Source organism: Leptinotarsa decemlineata, unplaced genomic scaffold, assembly GCF_025532065.1.
Source record: "Leptinotarsa decemlineata unplaced genomic scaffold, Ldec_3_MD MMD2_tig00001393_RagTag_RagTag, whole genome shotgun sequence".
Lineage (NCBI taxonomy): Eukaryota > Metazoa > Arthropoda > Insecta > Coleoptera > Chrysomelidae > Leptinotarsa > Leptinotarsa decemlineata.
In genome coordinates, this window is record NW_027412562.1 from 11,029,584 (window position 1) to 11,043,551 (window position 13,968).

Below are 13,968 nucleotides of genomic sequence, written 5' to 3' on the forward strand. Positions count from 1 at the left end.
AGCACTTGAAGCGATGAGAAAACAATGGGAAGATTAATTTCGGTTCACAAATAACAACAAGTCAAATCTACGAAAAAAAATTGATAATATGAAATCCACACTCAAGAAAAAGATTGATATTAATAGAAATGGAAATAGGAAAATTGTTCTGCAGGATTGGGAAAAGATTTTGTTGGAAATCATGGAAGGCGATACAAATCCAGTACTTACAAAGATTCCAGGTGATGTAATATTCATAAATAAAAATATAAACAAGGCAGCCAAGCTAAATTCAATCTAAAACCAAAAAATATATTTCTGTTGAAGTTATTTTACAATTTCATTTTGAGCGCATTGTTTGTCGGTACAGAACAAACAGACACAATAGCAGGCAGCAGTCATGAAGCTAAAATCCGCAGGCTTTCTGTTTCTAGAACGTGTACCTCAAATGATGATACTGCTAGTGAAATAAATTCACCTAAAAAAAAGAAACCCAATAATTAGCTCTCGTGAAAAATACGAGACAAACGATACTAAACAACTTCCAAATACCGAACTACAAAGGCTAGTTTTGCTGAAACATCTGAGAGTTTTGGAAATGAAGGAGCAAAAACTGAAGAGGGAGGTAAATCTAAGTGAACAATTTGATGAACCTTTGGTGTAGTAATGAATATTACCGGAGTTTTTTCCCAACACCAAATCGTTATTTTTAACACCTCGACACGTGTTTCGATCACCAAGTGATCATCTTCAAGAGGAAGATTAAACTAGAAACTAACGCGAAGCTTAGGTTTATATGGTAAACGATACATGGTAAACCTGTATGGTTTACCTGTAGGGTATATCTATATAGTATAAATAGCGTTAGCTTCGCGTTAGTTTCTAGTGTCGAGGTATTAAAAATAACGATTTGGTGTTGGGAAAAAACTCCAGTAATATTCAATGATATTGTTGACGATGCAAACGGAAAAACTTACATTGATATGCACCTAATATTTAAATATTTTTGTAAATTGTTGCATAGTTAAAGTTATAAGAAAAAATATTAACGGTAAAAATTATAAATGCGTTGTTTTGTACGACTTTTACTTACCTTGAGTAAAAGCAAGAATGATTTCTGTTAATTCAGGTCACCTTCGTTGTCCACTTTGTCTAATGTCATCTATTCTATATCTTGTACGGGAAGTTGATCCCATATATCTTGTATTGGGGGCTCCACTGGATCGAGTTCATCATTTAAATATTTAGCTACATTGTGTAACATGAAACAACATATAACAAGTTCTGTAACATTTTCAATCGACACCCGAACTTTATATTGAAGCATCGGAAGTCATTGTTTCAGTTGCCCAAAACATCGTTCAATTATTACGCGCTCCTTTGTAAATAATTTGTTATAAGCAATCTGTGCCAAAGTATTCGGATTTCTAAAAGGCACCATTAACCACGGTGCTACGCCATAACCTTCATCTCCTAAAATTAATGCGTTTGATCTCTTAAACTCATTTTAAGCAATGTTGCAAATTTGTGAGTTACTCTATATGCGTGAATCATGGACAGATCCTGGCCAGGATGCGTTTACGTTTGTAAACCACTCATCCGCATTGCAATTTGTTATAACATTGATACTGTGATATCCTTTACGATTTATATATGCATCACTATGAAGAGGTGTTTTTTTTATTTTTATGTGGGTGCAATCGATCACACCCATAGCACACGGAAAAGTGTACTTTATTTGCCATCTTTCTTTAACTGCTATTATAGCCGCCGGAGTGCAAGGAAATTTTATCCAATGTGCGCATTTTTCAACTATCTGGTCAGCAACTTGGGTCACAACCTTGGACACAGTACTTTGATGAACATCAACATCTTCTCCCACTCCTTTGAAACCCCGGATCACCTACATGTCTTAAAAATATTTTCATTTTATCAAAGTTGCATATAGCTCCACCTCTTGTTTCTTCCGATTCTTCACCCAAAAAGTTATTTGAAAGCCACTTAACATTTCCTTTATTGAATCGATATATTGCTTTAAAGCCATGATCACACGTACTTCTTCTTGGTTTATAATATTTTTTTGAACGCAAATTAAACATTCACTCAGCCATAGCTTTGCCACGATCAAACTGAAGTCTGGTAACTATTAGACTCCAAATTTATGGAGTATATTCTCATCCTAACGAGCATAAAGATATTTTTATTCATACCAAAAATGAGAATATTCTCACAACGAACTGTACATGAGAGTACCTACTCAAGCCGAGTATCTGCTTCAGTTTTTTATTCATACCACGTAGAGTATTCACTCCAAATTTCTGGGGTATAACCTAAATACTCATTTTTATTCATACTACCCATGACATTAGTTACCTATTATTGATATGAAAAATAGCACTATTTTTGACAATGAATATTTATTACCATTGTCCCTTTGCTTGATTTAGAATCAATTCATGAGTATTGTAATATTCTTATTCGTTGAAGAGTATAAAAATCTGCGAGTTTTCTATGAGTATGAACTACGTCATTGTTTGTCATTTTGTGTATTTGGGTAACTATGCTGAAGTTATTTTTATCCAATAATGACGATAGACAGCTTAATCACAGTTTACCCCATGAGAAAGCTCGTCATTAAAGCTGTTGCTGAAATTATAGTTCATCACATTTGACCTATGAAATTATCCATAACTTATTGCATCATGAATGGCTTCGTAACTCAATTTATATGGTAATAGAGAATTAGTCCCGTGTTGTTTTTGAGAGAATTTTGATGAAAATCGATACTTCTGTGGAATATCCGAATAGTTCACGCAACAGATACACAACACGATAACTAAAACTATTAGGTCGTTTCTGAAGTTTTGTCCGTTTTGATGTATCGTGGTATATACTAATCGATAGAAAATTTTGTGTTCTAATATATTGATGATGTTAATTTTTTTAATTTTGATTTTTTGCTTTTTTTCAGCTTATTAATATATGATGTCGTAAAGCGAGTTTCCGCCAACTTTTCTCCACGAATTTTAATTGAACCAAAGCGCTGCCGAAACAGCCCAAACAATTAACCAGACGTTTGGCAGTGAACGAAATGTTCGAAGTTGGTTTCCGAAATTTTGTTCTGGAGATTTTAGCTTCGAAGGTAGCAGTTGACCTTCAGTAATTCAAGGCGAGGATTTGAGGACCCTGGTGGAGACTGACTCATCACAAACGGTGCATGGGATGGCGGAAGAACTGGGTGACGCCCCCATGCCAAGATAGTTTTTAAACGTATTGGAAAGTTCGAAAAGCCCGAATAGTAGATGCCCCACAATTTGAACGATCGATAGAAATTGTCTCTTTTTCAAGTCTGTTCTTTTTTGTTTTGCGCAACCAAAACGATACTTTTCTGGATCAGATCGTCACATGTGATGAAAAAAGGATCATCTACCACAACAAGATACGTTCAGGACAGTGATTGGATACCGATGAGCCACCCAAGCATTTACACAACAACCGCTGGTGGTCAACGGCTGGTGGGCTGGGTTGGCGAGAGGTCTGGGGAGTATGGTGGGTGAGGCAGAACTTCAACGCTCAATTCGTTCGGACGGTGATTTGTGAAACATGAGGACAGGCGTTGTTGTGGAGCAGGGTTCAACCTTTTACGTTGATCACTGCCGGCAATGAGACAATTTCTGATACATTCCGTCGATTTCCTCACAGAAGGACTCTGCTGTGATGGACTTGCCTGGTTGCAGGGAGTTGCAGTGAACCACACCAGCCACTGATCACCATACAGTAACTATTTTGTTTTTGGTTAGTTTTCTCCTTTGGAAAGTAATTGAGTGGCTCATCGGTGTCCAATCACTGTCCTGAACCTCTCCTATTGTCGCTTTCCATCGCACACAAAATTTTGGTGGCGCAGAAGCAAAGAAGAATAGACCTCCAAACGTTATAATTTCTGTCGATCTTTTAAATCGTGGGCCACCCACTTTTCGAGTTTTTGGACTTTTCCAATACGTTTTTAATCACAAAAAACCGCATGGAGACTGACGCCCAGTTCTTTCACTATTTCACCGTTTGTGATAAGTCAGTTTCCAGACATTGATCACCTCAGTGAAATCTATGCCTTCCTACTAGATATTAACAAAAATTTACATGATTACCAAGCCAGAAATAATTCTCGATCTTCATTAATATAATTCATAACATATTAAATATTTTTGAACCAAGTTCCAATCCTCCTATGGCAGGGTTTTACTTTAATTTAACAACACTTCTTTACTTGTTTTCCTCAAAACTAATGAAATGCACTAATAAGGGTATTGTCAATTGATTAATTTTGAATTGGACATATTTGATATTGGGTTTTCTCATTGATCTACTTATATAACGGCAGATGTATCTGATCACACTTGCACCATAACAGTTCTCTTCGTTCCATAGTTTTATCCATATAGACAAACAAACACACCTTTTCAACTTGTGATGCACTGTTTGGAACCTTTGGGTAGTAATGAATATTATTACTCAACACGTGTCGAGGTGTTAGAAATGATTTGGTGTTGGGAAAAAACTATACAGGGTATCCCTGGACTTCCTCTTTTCCTCTCGGTAATGTATAGATGGGGTCAAAATATCACCAGTACTTCATATAACTTTTTTTCCTAAAAGTCTTCGTAACCAAGTTACGGGCCCTCGAAGTTACAAAATGGAAAATGTTTTTCTTTGATAACTTTTCAAGTGAATATTCAAAATCATCCAAATTTTGGTAATTGACTAAACAAATGAATTCCGTCGATGAGCTTTCATGCAGGAGTCAGTTGTTTTGCTACAAAGTCAGGAACGGACTACCCCCGATGGTCCACACCCCAAAACTTTGAAATGACAGATATTTTTCAATATTTTTTAACAAAATAAGGTTACTTGGACAATTTTATGGATAAAAGTACTCGTGTGGAAAGTCGATCGGAGCAACGAGTCTTGATAAAAATGTAGTTCTACTCGACGACATCAAACCCGCTCGTCCACCATTATTTGAAATGAATAATTATCAAAGCAGAAATGATAATGATAACGTTAATTCCACAACATTTATCCTGAGATGTCTACCATCATTCGAAAATATTAGTTTTTAAGGAAAATGGAAATGATAGGTAAAATGTTCATAACGAATTTTTATAATGCAAACACGTTTAACTAACGAAACTCAAGAGCCTCAAGAGCAAACAGAAATGAAAAATCCGCTACAGAAACTGCTCGATATGACCACCTTCTCTCTCTATACATTTTCTTAGTCTGCGAAGACACCCTCTCTGTACTTGAAATAGCATTCCAGGGTCGTTTCGTATGGCTTCACAATGTAATGTTATTCTATTCAACAATGCATCTCTTGTGTGAATAGGTGTAGCGTAAACAAGGCTTTTTAGATGCCCCCACAGAAAGAAATCCAATGGATTTAAATCCGGAGACCGCGATGGACATGAATATGGCCCACATCTACCAATCCATCTATTGTGGAAAATATGGTTCAGATGGTCACGCACAATCAAACTAAAATGAGGAGGAGCGCCATCATGCATAAACCACATATCTCTTCGGGTTTGCAATGGAACATGTTCCAAAAGTCCATTCAAATCGTTCTGAATGAACTCCAAATAACGTTCTCCATTCAATCGGTCCTGTAGAACGAATGGTCCTATAAGATGGTTTCCTATGATACCAGCCCAAACATTCACGTTGAATTTCCGTTGGTGTTTGGTTTGCAATATCGCAGATATATATATATATATATATATATATATATATATATATATATATATATATATATATATATATATATATATATATATATATATATATATATATATATATCTGCGAGCGCTTTCGACAGTTGGTAGTACTGTCATCTTCTAAGCACTCCTCAAACTGAACTTGTCATTTTGTCGTCTGCCTCTTTATACGGTCAGAGCGTCTCAACTCAGGTATTTCAGGTACTTCAGGTAAATTTGCCTATATTTGTACTGCATCAGGTACTCTTCTTTGTGTTAGATCTTCTCTAGGAATGTGTATGGATTTGTTTAAGATATTGAATGTGGATTCTTGTTGAGTTTTGATTTGTACGTGTTCCTCGATAAGTGATTTATGACTGTTAAATTTATGGATGTTCAAGCGAGTTTGAGGAGTGCCTAGAAGTTGACAGTACTACCAACTGTCGAAAGCGCTTGCAGATAATTAATAGAAGATATAAAGCTATTGAAACAACCTAATGTTATGAAAATTCTTTTGAATGTTTTGTGGATACTTATAAGATTCCTCACATGAACTTTTCAGGATTTCAAACCAATGGATCATGAATTTGGGATATTCTTTGGAAATTGTTGTTGTTGTTTTTCTCCCATTTTTTCATTCTTCATCATCATTTGTGTCATGTGTTCAAAAAACAAAATTTCATAATCAAAATGAAATTATAAATATACTTATCATTTTTGTTCAGTATCTGTCCAGTTCATTAACCATACAAAAAAAATTGCAATGAATAATGGAAAGTGCAATGTTCTTATGAGTTTTCACCTAGCTTGAATACTTATACAAGAAGTATATCACGTATCAAATCAACGAAATTTACTTCCATTTAACTTGAATTCCCGTCGCACTAGAGCATTTAAATTCCGTTCATTCAAACGGCATAACTTTCTTTTTCTTCGGCAATCCCAAAATGATGTTAAATCCACATTAGAAAACCGTTATGCGGGTAACATATGTAGTGACACATTTATGGGATAGCTATGCTATTATTGTTAGGCTGTTTCACTTTAATTGAGTGAGATGTATACGCCGAGCACGAGCTGGATTACATGGGTAATTACGTCTGTAATTAATCTTTGATGATACTACACGGAGATTAGAATCACTGTTCTGCTCCGAAATTACGAGCTGATATATACAGGTTTGATATTTTAGTAAACATGAATCAATCGAATACAGCTTATAGAAAATCTCGATGTATTGTGGATTTCAGAAAGTAAATCCAAGACAATTCAGAAAGAAGATAGGCAACGGAGATGGAGACCTAGGATTTCACGGAAGAGAGGAAAGTGAAAAGAAATATGGTTATTCATTTTGGAGGTGCATGATGGTGTGAAAAAAAATGTAGTGAACAATTAACAAACAAAAACAGACATATATCGCAAGAAGATTTTCATCACTGGAATCGATCTAAAGCTGGGAGTATGTGAGTCTATTTTTCGACCAAGGAACGTCAACTATGGACGTTTTGATTTTATACGAGGAAAACGTTTCATAGTAGGACAGAGAAAAAAAATAGAAGAAATTCAAACGCTGAGGCGGGTAAATCGACAAAAGACTCAATCTTCGAATATCAAAAATAGGCGAGGCTCCCCAAAACGGTCATTTGCAAATTCAATCTCTGCTATCACCCGCCGAACAAGCTTCGTCCTATCTATTACTGCTTCTTTCACTGCAAAGAAACTAGTTGAAACTGGGTCTCATGAGTGGAACTACGCTGAACCACAAATGTATTGCTAAACTCAACTGTCCTCAAAGAAGAAGCTTAAGTAAATAGAGTATTCTTGAAGGATAGTCTTCATAAAATACAGGCGATGACATTTCCCCTCACGATGAGCTATCTATGTGATCCAATTTCAACTAGTTGCCAGCGACCCAGCACGAATCTTATTCGACAATCGATGTCGAAGCTTGGTTTCTCAACTGACTACCTTGCGGAGCCTTGCTAGGGTGTATTGGAGTCCCAAATGCATGCTTTTTTTCAGCTGATTCAATACACTTGTTCAGTTTCAGTCCTGCATTATATTCATTGTATTTTTTACAGATAAACTCACACAATACAAGTGTAATTCAGTTTTTTTATGATAATTTAATAAATTTTTGTTGACCCCAACAACCTAAGTACGTCTATACAAGTATTTTGAAAATCTCAACCTATTCAGCTCAAGCCAGAACGGATTTAGACAAAACAAATTCACTGGCACTGCCATTGATGTGATATTGAAGCATCTAACTGATGCTATAAATAGCAAAAGCAGCACGTTGGCACTTTTCCTATTTGAGTGAGGCTCTTGATTTTGTTGACCATGATCTGTTTTTATACAAATTGTTACAGTATGGGTCAGCATTGAATTGAATTGTAACTTACCTTAATGATCGTAGCCAAAGAGTATTTCAGAACGATACTTTCTCGGATATTCAATACATCTCGACAGGCGTACCTCAGAAATCAATACTAGAGCTGTTTATTTGTTTTATCAATGACCTTCCGACTTACTATCCTGCTGCTTTTCTATTGATTGTGTAAGCAGATGATAGTATTCAGCTGATAGTATTTCCACTATGCCTAGTAGTGCGCAGAATGCTACAAATAAACTCTCCGAGTGTTGTGATTCAAATGGACTAGTTCTTAATACAACCAAAATTCAAATGACTAATTTTGTTATAAAAAATTCTTCAATAGATAGCATCTACTTGTGAAACTGAACAACACGTCGTAAGATACCTAGGAATCAATATTGATTCTAAACTCACCTGAAGGATTCATATCGAGTCTCCGTCAACTGAAAAACACACTCTCTCTTGAAGTCTTGAAACTGGTATATTTCAGTCTTATTCAGTCAGTCATCTGCTATGAAATGATTCATTGGGGTGCTACATCCAAAGCACAAGAAATAGAAGCCATTCAAAAAGAATGTAGTAAAGTTAACGATGGCGCTACGCCTGAGAGAACACTGCAAATCACTATTTGTTAAAATTGGTATAATGACTCTACTATGTTTGTCTATATAATAATAATAATAATAATAATAATAATAATAATAATGTTTATTGTGCAAAAACAGGTTTTATACACAAAGGGAAAAGGGTTAGCCGGAGGCTATCTTCCACCCGTCCCATAATTAGGAAAAAAAATAAGCATACAGTAAGAAAGACTACCTATAACAATAACAATTACAATAGACACAAAACTAATATAAAACAAACTATTATGAGATTATAAAGATAACATAAAAGATTACAATCGTTTTTGAACATCTAAGAAATTAATTTTCAAAGTACTTTTGAATTGATATATAGACAAATGCATAACGGTAATAAATTATTTAGATACTTTGGTGCAAAGTAAGAAAAACATCCCTCAAATTTGGTGGTAACATGATATGGAATGGTAAATGTATCTTTTCTTAAATTGATAGAATGATTATCAGATCGCTTACTAAGTAATCTGAACAAGTAATTAGGAGTTTTGCTTTCCAATAGTTTATATAAGAATACAGATATGAGATAACGAAATCTAAACTCAATATTCAGCTGATCTAATTTCAATAAATATGGAGTTACATGATTACGGTAGTTTATGCAGCACACAAATCTCATACAAGCATTTTGTATACGTTGAAGTTTGTGTTTATTATAGTCTGGTAAGAAGTTGTAATACACTGAGCTGCAATATTCAATATGGGGATAAATCAATGATTGAACTAATTTCAGTTTTGTTTCTTGAGAAAGCTGGAACTTAAACTTGTATAAGGATTTCAGTTTAAAAAAACAAGTTTTGTAAATGTGTTTAACGTGCTCATTGAACGAGAGATTGTTATCAATATATACCCCTAAATTTTTTGCTGAACTCACCCAGTCAATCAGTTCATTGTCAAGAAAAAGATGAAAATTTGTTTCAACTTCATTTCTTTGTAGATCAGATCCCAAACATAGGGCTACTGTTTTATTTGGATTAATTCGAAGGCCATGATTTTTGGAAAATAGAAATGTATTTTCTAAATCCAAGTTCATCCTGGTGATAGCATGGTAAATATTATTAGATTGACTTGACAGATATAATTGAAAATCATCAGCATATAAATGTACGTCGCACTGGGATAACGTGGCAGGAAAGTCAAAAATGAAAAGAGAGAACAATAATGGACCTAGAATGCTACCTTGTGGTACACCAGAAGAAGTTTCCTGAAGAGATGAGCATAATTGACCATTATCCAGTATAACCCGTTGAGCCCTTCCTGTGAGATAGCTTCTCACCCAATCTAAAGAACTGCATTTAAACCCAATGTATTTTAGTTTACTCAGCAATAGTTTGAAGTTTACCAGATCGAATGCTTTGCTTTGATCAAGCATAACTAAAAATGAAACCATCGATTTGTCCCGAGAAGTAGTGATATCATTGATAACCTTCAACAGAGCAGTGTTGGTACCGTGTTTCTGTCGGAATCCAGATTGCACTTCTGGAAGTATGTTAGCTGTATCCAAATATACTTTGATTTGTTGTGTTATTATTTTTTCAAAAATTTTTGAGAATGCTGGTAAAATACTTATTGGACGTAACTCGTTGAAACAGGTGGGTGTAGGTATTTTGGAAGTGGGTAAAATATTAGCAATTTTCCAAAGATCAGGAAAAATGCCTTGCCTCAGAGACTCATTAAAAATATGTTTTATTTCATCTATGCAATGTGGAATAATGAATGAAATCATTTTAATATTGATATTATCGATACCGAAAGCATTTGATTTTATTTTATTGATATATATACCACTGCATTTTCTATGTGACGAAAAATATTACTAATATTCCTACTCGTGGACATTCTCATGACTAGAAATAAAACTACAAGAACCATTCAGTAGATTATCAGTTTCGCAGAATCATCCGGGATCGATGGGTGTCAGGATCTATAATGCTCAATATCAAATATGCCCCTAGCTTATATTCCTTTAAAGCTAAGCTGAAAAATCATCTTGTGCAGAAAGCACACTACTCCGTTGATGAATTTCTGCAGAAATCAACTTCTTTTCATCGATTTAAAAAAAACCAGCTGCTCTCAACATGTTTTTAACTATAATGGTTCTAGTAATTCTAATTTGTACATACTTTTCCGTTTACAAGTACTATTTTTCTGTTTGCAAATACTCCTTTTTTATTGTGATAATCTACTTTTGATTTTAATTTCAATTAGGTCGGTTGGTGTTTACGTCTTTGTGCACATCTGACGTGTTACCTAAATTAGTATATTACAATGTAGGCTCCTGTATTGTAATTGAACACTTCTTTAACTAATATATTGATTGCTACCGATCGGTAGTCGGTCGGTTCGACGTGGGTGCTTTGTTCACTCACTCAAATCGACCGTCAGTGGTTCAGTGGTTCAGTGGTCAGTGGTTCAAGCCCCAGGCTGAATGATCGATTTTCACTTGCTATCGTCGAACTCGTGTTAGGAATCTCATGTTAAAAGGTAAGACCTTGTTAGTTCTTAGCTCGCACAAGTTTCGACTTCTGAGGGTTGACGTTCGTAGAGGTGAGACAGCTGGTTTACGGAAAAACAAATTTAAGACAGATTTTCAAACAGAATAATGAATTTTTGTGGTATTCTATCGAATTTACTAAACGTAAACATCAAATCACTGTTCTATTTTCGAATTATTTTTTAAGTGTTTTATAGTTGATAGATAGATTTTTTTTGATAATTTATTTCACCACGTTACATAATAAAATGTTTGTAGCAAGTCAAAAAATAGCATGAAAGTAATTTGTTAAACAATTAAAATATAAAAACAAACGAGAAACACAAATACAAAAATTTAAAAACAAAAATTGAGTATGTATGTTGACATTATAAACATATAAAATGATTCACGTATTCTTCGACAGAGTAGAAGCAAAAACTCAAAAGATCATTTTTCATTGTTTTTTTGAATTTGGACATACTAAGAATTTAGAAACTATCGGGAAGAAAATTGTAGAGGTTGAAATTCAGTGTGTTTTTTGTGATTCACTTAAACGATAGAGGTTTGTCCGAAATTTGTTACAATGTCTTGTATCATAGTCATAGTCATTGATTGCTTGATTAATGAAGTAGATTTTTTATGAATTTCTATGAGAACGTTGTACAAAAATGATGTGGGTAACGGCATTATTCTCAATTTCAAAAACAGGGGTAGACAATGATCTCTATAAGTAAGTAAGTAATTATTCTGAGACCTTCTTTCTGCAATTTGAAAATTTTTACTGCCCCAGTTGAGTAGCCCCAGAATAGGTATAACGACATAACCAATGTGAGAATGGAAGAGGGAGAAATATGTTATTTTCAGTGTATCGAAACTAGTTATATTTCTCAACTGACGCAATAAAAAAGAGAGTTCTAGATAATGTTTTACTCAATTGGTCAATATGACAGGTCCAAGTGAGAGTACTATCGACAACTAACCCAAGTAATTTAACACTGTTTGCACTTGATGTAGCGGCAGAGCTTGCTGAAAACTGTAACTGTTGCATTTTATCTGTATTCAGTTTGAGTCGATGAGACACGAACCAACTTTCTGCCTTCTCATCGACTTCCTTTGATATTCTAGATAGTTCAATAGAATTATCGTCAGAGTAAATAAATGTAGTGACGTCGGCAAACAAAACAGATTTATATCGCTGCATGAAGTTACTAATGTCATTCACGTAAATTAGGAATAGAACTGGTCCCAATACTGATCTTTGGGGAACACCATGTTTAACAAGTTTTAAATTCGAAATGCAATTATTGCTACAGACTGCTTGATATCTATTCGATAAATATGATTTTATGACATATCTTTTGAATTTTGTTGTATCAGAAAGAATATTTAGTATTTTTCATGCTTCAACACGATCTAATTTAGAGAATGGATCTATGTTCATATCCCGACGAATAAGTGAATATTGATCTCCTCAAGGTATTCCAACTATTTCGATAGTTTTGAGTGAAATTTCAAGGGACAGGTACTGCCACACATACAGCAAGCGCCACACGTAATGGCAAGCGATCGCGCATGTATAGATTCTCCCAAATAAATTACTATTGGATTACGATGAGCCCCTTGCCAGCTAGTGTCGTACCTATAGTTAGTATTAATTAGGGTAGCAAATGGAACATGACTTCTCTGTAATTTTTTTTCATATTCCATTTAGTATTATAGGTAGTAGTTCAGTTCTTCAAAATGTTGCATAATGATACACTCTTGATGACTGGTTTTTTGTTAGGCGATGACATTTCTTCAAAAACAACACAAATTATTCAGACAATGCCAGACGACAACAGCATTGGACAACAAGTAATGATACACCTCTGTACAGAGCATTTGTATGTCTTGCAAGAACTGAAGTCTTGCATAGGGGCGGGCTCGCCGTCACGTTTGGCGCTTGCGGTACTTGCCATAATCATTTTGTGCTCACCAAATTGCACTTGAAGAACGTTTATTTCATCTTTGTATTCACGATGAGAAAACTCATATTCATTTATATATAACAGACATCACCACTTCATCATTTTTGTTGACATTACCTTCTTCAACGGAAGAAAGCAATTGTAAAAGTTGTTCCAAAAAAAAATAATCCATCAGAATACAAAGACCTACGCGACATTAGTTTATTACCAACTTTGTCAAAAGTTCTTGAAAGAGCTATTGAAGTTCAGTTGAAAGAACACATTGACAATTTCTCTATACTTCCAATAACTCAATCCGGATTTCCTAAAGGACATAGTTGTACAACTGCTTTGTTGCATATAGTGGATGATATTATAAGAGCACGTGACGAAAAAAATAATACAGTATTGGTACTTCTTGATTTCAGTAGAGCGTTCGATACTATTAACTTCGATTTAATGTTATTAATTCTTGGCTATATAGGACTCTCTAAAAATGCTATATCACTAATTAGATCGTATCTCACCAACCGTCAACAACAGGTTACCATAGAAGGAAACAGCTCCCAATATTTGAAGTTGATATGTGGAGTACCACAGGGCTCTATTTTGGGACTCCTTTTGTTTGCTATCTACACATCTCAACTTGCAAAATGTTTAAAATTTTGTAATATACATTTGTATGCAGACGATACCCAGTTGTATTATAGCCTCTCACCTGAAATGATAGATAATGCGTGTACTCAAATCAATAGTGACTTAAAATTATTTGTGAAAAATGTTTCTGATCACTGCTTAA

General features: G+C 34.7%; 1 protein-coding gene and 1 long non-coding RNA gene across 3 annotated transcripts in view; both read left to right on the top strand.

The window, feature by feature from the left end:
• LOC111511929 (synaptotagmin-15) overlaps window positions 1-13,968 on the top strand; it is a 475,338-nt gene that overhangs the window by 97,115 nt on the left and 364,255 nt on the right. The window lies entirely within an intron of this gene.
• On the top strand, window positions 9,085-10,301 carry LOC141482526 (uncharacterized). Its single transcript, XR_012465576.1, has 2 exons — window positions 9,085-10,006; window positions 10,063-10,301. It is a non-coding gene; the product is annotated as an uncharacterized lncRNA (long non-coding RNA).